This window comes from Vicia villosa, linkage group LG2 (genome assembly GCF_029867415.1).
Source record: "Vicia villosa cultivar HV-30 ecotype Madison, WI linkage group LG2, Vvil1.0, whole genome shotgun sequence".
Taxonomy (NCBI): domain Eukaryota; kingdom Viridiplantae; phylum Streptophyta; class Magnoliopsida; order Fabales; family Fabaceae; genus Vicia; species Vicia villosa.
The window spans coordinates 168,152,907-168,164,499 of NC_081181.1; the positions used below are offsets into that span (position 1 = coordinate 168,152,907).

At 34.7% G+C, this 11,593-nt stretch overlaps 1 non-coding gene across 1 annotated transcript; it reads right to left on the reverse strand.

Moving 5' to 3' along the window:
• Nucleotides 1-11,135: 11,135 nt before the first annotated feature.
• LOC131654416 (small nucleolar RNA R71) lies at nt 11,136-11,242 on the reverse strand. The gene has a single exon (XR_009299456.1). It is a non-coding gene; the product is annotated as a small nucleolar RNA R71 (small nucleolar RNA).
• Nucleotides 11,243-11,593: the final 351 nt, after the last annotated feature.

Below are 11,593 nucleotides of genomic sequence, written 5' to 3' on the forward strand. Positions count from 1 at the left end.
GGGATGAACCTTTTCTATACAAGAAATATGTTGATCAACTCTTAAGGAGATGTGTGGACTACCCAGAGGCACGCCAAATCTTACCAGCGTGCCACAATGCACCATATAGTGGACATTTTAAAGGAACTAGAACTGCTGCTAAAGCTTTACAATCATGTTATTTCTATCCCTATTTAAGAGGAACCAGAGATGTGCTAATAAACTTTATTTAAGGATGCTGATAACGACTTTATGAGTCTATCAGGTATATTGACTGCAAGTGAATAGTCTAATCGCGTAGTTTTAAAAGATATCGACCCCACAAGGATTGATAATCAACTAATGCTATCTAATGTTACTTTGTAAATCTAAGGCTAATGATTACTCTTGGGTTTTGAGAAAATGGGAAATAAATTCATTTTTAATAGAAATATTAAATAACGGGACACCGGTATGCAATACGTCGGACTTTGGGGATTCGATAAACCATTGGCGTAGTTTTTAATTGTTAAAAGCACTTTTCAGTAGAGACTGTTAATTTGAAAGCCATTATCTCACACTCTCGTTTTTATTGACTCAGACTATATTCTTAAATCAAAATGCTTGCTCTCGTTGTCTCATTTGAATCTAAAAATACTTTTGGAAGTCAATAAAAACCAATTAATTCTAAAGTGCTCTCGTTGTATTTAAAATTAATGTTTGGTTAATACTATCCAGTTAAAATCTCAAACTCTCGCTTTGTTGATTTTAACCTTTGTTCGTCTTTTACAATCGTAACAAAACTTTTTTATTTTGTAATTAGAAACCTAAACCAGAAAAGTGGTTTGTGAATATTTAGCCAATTAATTTCCGAATCCCTTCAGTGCTATGACTCTTACATACCGGTATCAGAGGGATTAGACGGACATGCTTACAGACATAAACATACAACAATAGTGAGAGAACAAATATGTAAGCATGGTTATTAATAACAGAGACAATTAAACAAACTTAAATAGAAACCTGGAATTAAAAATGGAAAGTGGAATTAATACTGAAACTTCAAGTCTGCAATTCTCCACAGATGTCGGCAGGATTTGCTTCTTCAAAAATACAAATGAGTGCAAAATATAAATCTAAAACTAAGGTTGCAATAGCTCCCCGGTGTAGGAAACTATCACTATTTCAGGTGAGATTTTCTTCTGCCTAAAAAACTAACAATGCTCTCAACAGAGAAAAAACTGAGGAACCCCTCTTGCATGCAGTTACTTCCTTTTTATTACCTTCTGTAACTTCCGTGGAGAGGAATCCGGAGTCGTGGCTTCATGGAGAAATAGTCGGGAAGATTCAGCTTACTGGAGAGAATTTAGGGGAATTGGGCTTTTTTACTCAAGCGTAAACGACGTGGCTTACGTAGAAAAATAAAGTCTGGAGAACAAAGTTGTGGCGGTGGCCACAACATGTGTGGTGAGGGCCACACTTACTTTTCATCTGTGGTGAGGGCCACAGTCTTCTGTATGCAATTTTTCTTTTCTTTTCTGTCAGAATGCCGTTCTTCTCATTTCTTTGCCAATTCTTCTTCTTTTCTCATGCAAGCTTTGTGGATTGGTAATACCTGAAATAAACTAGAAATACCAACATAATACGACATAAAGAACTAAAAACAGTAACATAATTCATGCTAGTCGAGTTGAATATGCAATGTAATTTCGTATAATCAGATGCTAATGAATTTGTTAAAATCTGTGATAGATGCCAAAGGTTAGAAAATATTTCCATGAGGCAAAAAAATTATCTCACTAATATCTTAGAAATTGAATCGCTTGATGTTTGAGGCATTGACTTTATGAGACCATTTTCCCAATCCTTTGGAATTTTATACATCCTTGTAGATGTGGATTATGTTTCCAAGTGGATAAAGGCAATAACAACTAACACTAATGATGTTAGGATTTTGATCAAATTTTTTATTAAAAATATTTTCTATAAACATTGCACACTTAGATCCATCATTGGTGATGACGACACAAAATTTTGCAATAAACTTTTTTGAAGATTTGATGACCGGGTATGGGGTTAGACACAAAGTTACTACTGCCTACCATTCCCAAAGTAGTGGGCAAGCTGAATTGTTCAACAGAGAGATAAAAATAATCCATGAAAAGATTGTTAACCCTTATAGGAAGGACTGGTCATAACATCTTGATGATGCTTTATGGGCCTACTGATAAGTGCCTATTTGTAGTGCTTTTGTATATATAGTTTTGTGGCACTTTTCGTGTTTTTGTGTAAATTCTGTTGAATAATCCCCCGTTTAGTGTGTAAATACGTTTAGTTTATTTATACTGGTGTTTTGATTCATTTGTATATCTTTTGATAGTTTTCTATTCAGTTTGTAGGTATTGATGCGTATTTGGAGCATGAGCAATAAAGTGTTGAAGACACGACTTCAAACGCGCGATTTTGAGCAACGGAACCAACTCATCAACAAATAAGAATCACAATCAAAGAATAAAAAATATCAATTTGGTCGATATTTTGTCATTGATAGATAGGAAATTGAATAAGCTTTCCAACGCTTCGAATCGGGCTCAAATCAGAGTTACGGTTCTCAAGTTATGGCCAAAATAGTGATGTTGCTACTGGTGTCGTTCGCCCAGCGAATCCAGGCCCGCCCGGCGAATCTGGAAGGACAGAAATACGTTAAAAGGGAAAAAAATCACATTTTTAGGTTATGGTTTGGGTATTTTTTGCTCCCACTCCATCACCAAACATTTTTTAGGTAGATTAGCTTAGAAAACAACTATGGAGCTTGCATTTGGATGATTGGAGGTTGATTGATCATCAATCGGAGCTGACAAACCGGGAGATTTTCGGTTCATTTATCTTCTTCTTTGTGTATTTCTCTTTGGTTGGGTTTTGTATATGATTTTACTTTGAACTCATTTATATTTGTTGATCATGGTGTTGTATAAAGTTTGCTTTACAAATTATTATTGATGTCTTCCTTAATCTTTTTGCTTAATGTTTGGATTTGGGTTGTTATAGACATATACCTCACAAATCTTGATTAGGGATGAATATATATTAGTTCTAGACTCTGGAGATAGTTTTTGAAGCTAATATTCACCGTGGGTATCGAAGCTTAATGCCTCTGTGTTGTTTGTATTGGTTGAGAGATTGTCGACGTGAGAAATACGGTTGTCTGATGTGTTGTTGAGGTTGGCTGAGAGATCGCCGCCGAGATGATATAGTAGTTCTCTCTACTTTGGGTTAGAAATGACTTAGGGTGTGAGCGATGCTTGATGATATTGATGAGTATTCTAGGTTGAGTATTACTGGTCGATAAGTTTAAGTTTGTGAGAAGTAGATTATATGCATGCCTGATAAGACTCTTCTCTCTAAAATAATGAATTGTTTTTGTGTTGATATTTACTTTTTTGTTTTTATGATTTATCAATTCAATACAAACTCATAACTGTAGAAACTGTTGAACGGCAGTTCAATGCACTAATCTCTATGGACACGACAAATTTCACGGATAAATATTTCCAAAAATTTTGTTGCTTGCCGCTCTACCACTTCAGCACCTACATAACTGCTTTTAAAAAGCCTTTAGAAATTTCTTCATATAGACTTGTTTATGGAAAAAATTTCCACCTCCCCATCGAATTGCAACACAAAGCCTTTTTGACTGTTAAGAAATTGAATTGCAAGCTGATGGGAAAGCAAGGATATCACAACTCACTGAGTTGGGAGAGCATAGATTGTTCTCTTATGAAAATGTTGATTTGTACAAGGAAAAAGACCAAGAAATAGCATGACAGGAAATTCTAGAAAAGAATTAGTAAAAGGCCAAAATGTATCCGTGTTCAAGGTTGAAACTCTTTCTTAGTTAACTAAAATCTAGATAGTCAGGCCCCTTTAAGTTGGTAAAACTTTATCCTCACGGGGTTGTGAACCTCCTGAATGAACATACATTTGGTTCCACTGACGTGGACACCTTTAGGTTTCGGAACAAGATCCCATACATCATTCTTTGAGAATTGGTTCAGTTCTTCTTCCATTGCTAAAATCCAGTCTTTGTTTAGAAGAGCTTCATCAATAGATGTTGGCTCAATCAGAGACAATAAACCCATAAAAGTTTCTTTAGAAGGTTTGACGGCTGATCTAGTTCTAACTGAAACATCTTTATTTCCCAGAATCAATTCTTTAGGATGCAAAGTTGCAATTCTGCTTTGTTTTTCCTGTTGTGGGAGATCAGAAGGAACAATATCATCAATGGGAGCTTCTGATTCTTTGACTTCTAGTACCTTTTCCTTAGGTTCTGGAAAGGTTATCTCCAAATCTGCAAACTTTTCAACTAGCTTTGACTTTGCAGAGTCAAGCTTATCATTGAATCTGACGTGAATTGATTCTTCCACAATTCGTGATTCTGTGTTATAGACTATGTAGCCTTTTGAGTGTTCACAATATGCTAACAACAGACACTTTTATGCTTTGGAATCAAATTTAATCAGATTCTCTTTAGTGTTCAACACAAAACATACACATTCAAATGGATGAAATAAAAAATGTTGGGCTTTTTATTCTTCCACAGTTCATATGGAGTCTTATTCAAAATAGATCTTATGGAAGTCCTATTTTGAACATAACATGTTGTATTTACTGCTTCTTTCCAAAAGTGCTTAACCATACCAGTCTCTTGGATCATGGTGTGAGTCATCTCTTGCAAGGTTTTATTCTTCCTTTCTACAACTCCATTCTGTTGTGGAGTTCTGTGACAAGAGAAATCATGGGATATGCCTATCGAATAAAAAAGACTCTCAAAGTCTTTATTCTCAAATTCTCCACCATGATCACTTCTGACAATGACTATTTTGCAGCTCTTTTCATTTTGCACTTGAGAGCAGAAGGTAGCAAATACAGAATGTGGCTCGTCTTGTGTCTTAAGAATTTTACCCATGTCCATATGTTGTAATCATCGATGATGACTAGTCTATATTTCTTTCCATTGATATAAGCAGTTTTCACTGGTCCAAACAAATCAATGTGAAGAAGTTCTAATAGCCTAGAGGTAGAAACAAACAACCTTTTTAGCCTTATAAGAGATTCTTGTAAACTTGCCTTTCTGACGTACTTCACAAATCAGGTTTTTGTAAACTCTTTTAGGTTTAGTGTTTCTGATTGAGCCAACATCAATTGATGAAGCTCTTCTAGACAAAGACTGGATTCTAGCAATAGAAGAAGAATTGAACCAATTCTCAAAGAATGATGTATGGAATCTTATGCAGAAACCTAAAGATGTCCACGTACATTCCAACTCATTGAGTTGTGACATCCTTGCATGTCAAAAAGGCTTTGTGTTGCAATTCAATGGCGAGTTGGAATCTAACATGATGTTATATTACTTAATTCATTATAGTTGACTTTTTAACTTTCTTATTTATTTATATTCTCTTTGCTCTTAATTATTCACTATTTAAAACATGTCTCATGTGCCATTAAGATGATATTATAATTATTATTAATTATTTAATCATATAGATACAACGATTAAATATTTTTTGCTAACATGGTGTCTAGCAATAACACATCAGTTTAGTAGTGAAATGGTTGGATTTCGCCCAAGTAAGATGTGAAAATCTCATAAACCAAATGTTTAAATATCATAATCAAATAGTGGATTTCCAAAATCCACCAGTGAAATAACAACAGTACATGGTTTACAACTTTAGCCTTCACGAAGTATTTGAAGTAACCTTTTCTTTCCGTTTTATCATTGAAAATTATTTTCTATAAATGCTTATACTGTGCTAGCTTAAACAAAAATATAGTAATCAGAATTATTAAGTAATAGAACATATAAACTAATTCAAATTAGATTTTTCAAGGTCTGAAGTTTGGCCTTCAAAAGCTTAATTTGTGATATAGATATTACCACAAGTCAAAATAATACTACTACAACAACAATAATAACAATAGTTGTAATATAGAAGATGTGAATATAAAGAAGACAACCTTTGTCCCATTAACTTTTAGTAGTTATAGAAGCAGTAATCCTAAAACAGGCCAATATCCAGGGGCGGAGCCAAGGCCCAGCTAGCCCGGGCAGGCGCCCGGGCTCAACCCCTATTTTCTTTGTACTCCTCCAACGTAATAGTCGATTTTTAGATAAAATCAGGGATAAAATTAGGGGCAAAATTAGTAAAAATAAGGTATGAAAATTAAAACAGATGCATAACAAATGGTGTAAAATTTTTGTCCAGGCTGTCTAAAATTTCTGGCTCCGCCACTGCCAATATCTATATAATGCACTGCATCTTTCTAATGGAAAACCTGGAAGGCTTACATATAGTAGCCATAGAACATGAATACTACGGACAAGAAAAGGTGAAACAGACCTCTTTTCATAAAATAGTTAGTCATGAAATCATCCTCATTATAATCGTAGATCGGAATAAAATACACAAAAGACATCGCAGCATTGACGAACGCAACCAGATAAGGGATAGTTGTAAGGACAGCATATGAGATGCACACCATGAAAATGGCCAAAACTGCAAATGAAGAAATGACTCTGGAGGGTTTTATACATGCCATTATAACCTGTAAACAACCAAAAATACAAATGAATCAATACTATTTATTATGGTGTAATGAATTTTACAATGATGCCTAAAGTATGGGACTTAGTACATGTATGGAATTCAAGAAATCATAGCCAAACTCGTAGAGACATTTCAACAAACACCTTTTGCAAAACTGAAGCTTATACAGAAAGAGTATTCAATACCCTTCAACGCCACATAAATATAGTTATGTTAACAATTTGTAGAATGTATAGGCTATATTTAAACTAACTCTTGACAACAATGACACAGTGAGCAAGTAAGAATGAAAAACCGAAATTCATAATCCAAAATATAACACATGATGCAGAAGCAAATTGAAGAAGAAAATACAAATACAAACCGTGACTTGCAGAGAGAAAGAAAAGAATTGAAGAGAATGAAGAAAGCACAAAGAAACCCTAAAGAAGTTTCTTATTTATACCGAAAAATTAGGGTTTTACGTTAAGAAGACGACAAACGGTAAGGGTGATTTGACCATGATGGTCAGTAGAGGCGGAAGCAGAGCAGTATGCCGCGTTATTCGGAAATGGCGTTGTTATGTAATGCAGTCGTCTGGGAATTGAGACATAAAAACGTAAACAAAACAAAACCAAGAAAAAAGTTAAAAGAAATGTTAACTTAAAATAGAAGATTCTCTTGCTGTGATTTTAATTTCTATTTTTTTTAGAGCTTGGAATGGTGACATGCGAAAAAATCAAATGAAAGATATATTGAGACATCTCCTCAACGAGTAAGATTCCTTTGAGATGATAATGATCTTTCTTAAATTATTTTTGTTTTTTTATTTATGAAATTAGTAAAAGAGTGAAAAATAGGTTAATAATAAAAAGGGCTTAATTGCAACTTTAGGCCCCCTATTTTGTCTTTTTCTTGATTAGTAAGATACATTCATTTCAACAAAGAACAAACAAACACAACACAAATATCAGACACCAATACAAGTGAGAAGCAAAACATAACCTCTAAAACAGAAAAAGAACCCAAACAGGAAAACACGAAAGCACCTAACAAAGAACCGACTATAGCTTCTTAGAGAAAACCAATAAAGAGCAGCAGTGAACTCCAACGAAACAGCAAGAACACAGTAAAGGGAGGAAAAAGACACTCAAGCTGTTATTGGCTAAGATGTAGGATATGATTCTCAAGCCATGCCGAGAAAACACATGAGCTACCCACATACCTATCAAGATACCATTTCTAAGCCAAAAGAATGCCAAGGTCTTCCACGACCTTATAAAGCACATGAGATACCATTTACAAAACTCTGATCGCTCGACTAGACACGATCAAATGAGCTTTCACACTTCCTTTCTTTCATAGTTTGAAGCTTCAAGTCCTTTTGTCGGATATATCAATCATATGAGCACTTCACTTGAATCTTCTTGTGGACGAGGCTAGAGATATCTCCAAGTCAGATGTCATCATCAGAGGATACCACTAGTGATCATAAATCCTAATTATTCTGCTTGAATTAGAGAAATAGCTTGATCAACCATCGTGTGCATCTTTGACCACTAGCTATAGTACTTGCTTATCTTCATGTGTTAATGTCATTAAAATCACTTTAATATTTGTTACAACTTCAAATGACATCATCATCATAACCATTATGGTATCAGGGCCTAGCATATCTGGCTTATCTATGAGCTTTGATAACTTTCTGATTATACGTGCAAGTTCATAGTTCCACAAAAACTTGATGATTCCAAGTTTTCAACACACCTTTGAGAACTTTAAGTTTCTCTTTCAAGACAAAAATCTTTCCAACCAAAGAATTGGAAGCTAGACTAACTTATATGGACTACCTCAGAAAGATAGGGGTGTGCGAGCTAATGGTTTTTGAACTGAAAATGCTCGTAATCCCACAACTAATTAGAGTATCTAAGGATTATAGGACGGTGATCATACACATCTCTAGGTAGATCCTATTAAGACGTTTTCCCTCATAACTCCCACCAAGCATCCGATATTAGGATCTTATCCAGATGACTAGTTGCCCCCATCAAAAGGCTAGTATCAGGTAAAGCTCCTCTCAAGAAGGGGAATATTAAATTACTAAAATAAATACAACTAGCACAACCAACAATATGGATCGAAACGCCGCTACTCACATGAAGAGCAATTAGAATTAAAGTCCCCTAAAACACACTTGACCTCACCCCTATGTTTAGCCGTCGTCACCAGAAGATATCTCCACAAGGCTTTCTTATCTCTAGAGATACACTTGAAGTAAATATTAGCCACAAGGAAATATAAACATTGACGACCCCATTCGAAACGGACAATTTAGTACCCAAAACCAACAAAGGAAAGAAGCAGTGATCCTTTCGAACTACACTTGATTGACAGGGGAAATTCTAATCACATAAAGAGTTACCCAAGAGAGCATAAACCATTGAGGTAGAGAACTCAACAAGTTTTATCTCGAGAGTTGTTATGAATTCCAAAGATTTGGAAGTAATAAGTGATGATAATTTATTAGTCATCATTTTGATATGTTTTATCCATTCAATTTCATATAATTTCGTAACTATTTAGTGATTTGATCATGAGTTTTAGTTATTTTGTGTGTTTCATCAGCTTCATGAGGTTTCTAAGATTATTTGAGCAGTATGATGTGTTAGAAGAAGTTTTGTCTAAGTTGTAGGACTAAAAAGCAAAGAGGAATCGAAGAAAAAAATTGAACCTATAGTAAAATGCATTCACATGCGCGTTGTTGAAGCGGTTAAGCGGAAAGCAAAAGATTGGAAGTATTTCGGGGTTTATCAAGTTCACAGAGAATGGTCTGGTTAGAATGCCATTCAACTGTTTCCGCGTTTCTGAGCTTGGTTTTGAATGGTTTAAAGTAAATGCGGGAATTAAAAGATATGAACATAAAAAGAATTCCCTCTTTGAATCCAAGAAAATCCGACAGGTTTGTGTTACATCCACATATCAACTACTTAAACCTACTGATCAGTTGCACTCAACCCAAATCACTTGTCAATATCATCACATATCGCTCACAATAAGGTTATGTCTAACGCAAAGTTAAGAGAACAATCGTATTGTCTCGGAGGCCATGTCGTGCGCAACTTAACAGCACGAAAGCATTAAGAACCGATGCCCACTTAGAACATCAGACCTAAATCTATCTCTAGACTCCATAGTATAACAGATAATCAACTTAGATAGAGATTCGAGAAGTATATGTTTGTAGCAACCCAAACCCCAAACATAAAGCAAAAATCAAGAATAATCACCGATAAATATTTGAGAAATAGATTTTATACAACACCATAATCAATAGATATACATAGAATTAAAGTATATAAACACGTGAAGAAAATACATAGAGAAGAGAGAAGAGGAATCAACCAACTCCCACGGTGTCAAATGTGATTGAAGCTTAAGCCGACTCCGAATCCTCAAGATATAAGCTCTAAATGTGTTGTAGAATCATCCAAGAATCAAAGAAATGAAGGTGATGGTGTTAGGACCTAAAAATTCCCAAAACATACCTAAAAATTGTGTTTTTTCCCTAAATATACAATTTTGCATAGCAGATCTCACGTAGCGGTAGCAGAGCTCGATAAGCCCAAATTGTTGTAACTTAAAATATTGTTTCAATCATAACTTGAGAATCATAACTCCAATTTGCGCCTAGTTTGAAGCGTTGGAAAGATTATTCAATGCTCTATTTAACAAAAAATAAATGGAAGCCAAATAGATTATTTTTAGTAACCTTATTTTGAGCCTTGTTCTTTGATGAATTGCTAAACAGTGCAATCTTGAAGCTTAGTCTTTGGCCTTTATTACTTAATGCTCCAACCATGCATGAATACCTACAAAAAGACATAAAAACTATCAAATGGTACATAAATGAATCAAAATCACAAATTATACATAATGTGTACAAATCTAACTAAAACATGCAAATTCACACACTAAGTTGAGGAAAAAGAGACGATAAGTGTCATAAACTATATACAAAAATAACTACAATTTGGCACTTATCACGCATCCAGAAAGTCCAAATGTGTCTCCATACATGTAAAAGAAGGAAATACCAGCTGAAACCCATTTCACATAGGCAGAAGGTCACCATACACGTTTCCAGACGCGTTTGCTAGGTTTAAGGTGAAAATCGCCTATGGCCAAACACATTTTCATGTGTGTCCAAAGAAGCACAATAACTCATACACATTTCCTAACGCATACCATGGGTGACTATTATAGAAGGAGTGATGCAGGGAAAATTTCTATGAGGCTCAAACCGGAAAACCCAGTTTCTTTTGAAAATTAAGAATATTGTTGTTCAGGTCCGAGAGACAACTAGTTCAATGGAATTGCAATTCGAGATCCGTGAGAGCATATTAAACGCATTTATGTTCAATCCAAATGGGGTAACTGAAAGTAAAATCAAGCTAGCACTTTTTCAAGTTTTCATTAACTGGTTGAGCAAAAGATTGACTGCAATGTCAACCTAGTGGGACCATTCAAACATGGACTGAATTGGAAGATAAGTTCTTATAGAAAATTTTCACCATTGCTCAGTTTGTTGAAATAAGGAATGAAATTTCAAATTTTACACAATGTGATTCATGATTGCTTTATGACTCATGGGAAAGATTCAAGATTTTAATCAAAAGGTTCCCAAATCACAACATGGACACCATTGGGCAAATGCAACATTTCACAAGTGTAACGCCCGGAAAAATAATTATTGGCTTAATTTAGACATTTGTGATGTTTACTGAAATTTTCGCGTTTTGGGGCGATTTAGTCGGTATTAGTTCGGGATAGCGGATCGACATTTAATCGAAGATTTTAATATTTTTAGTATTAAAAATATTAATGAGTTAATGTTTAGCGTTTTGGGAATTTTCCGAGTAATTAAGATTAGACCAGAAATATGAGGCACTGAGTAATAAGTCGGTATATTAAAATAATCTGATTTTATTTTAATGGAATTTAAGTGGAAGTGTTAGTTTTATATTAAGTGTAGAAAAGATTTTGGG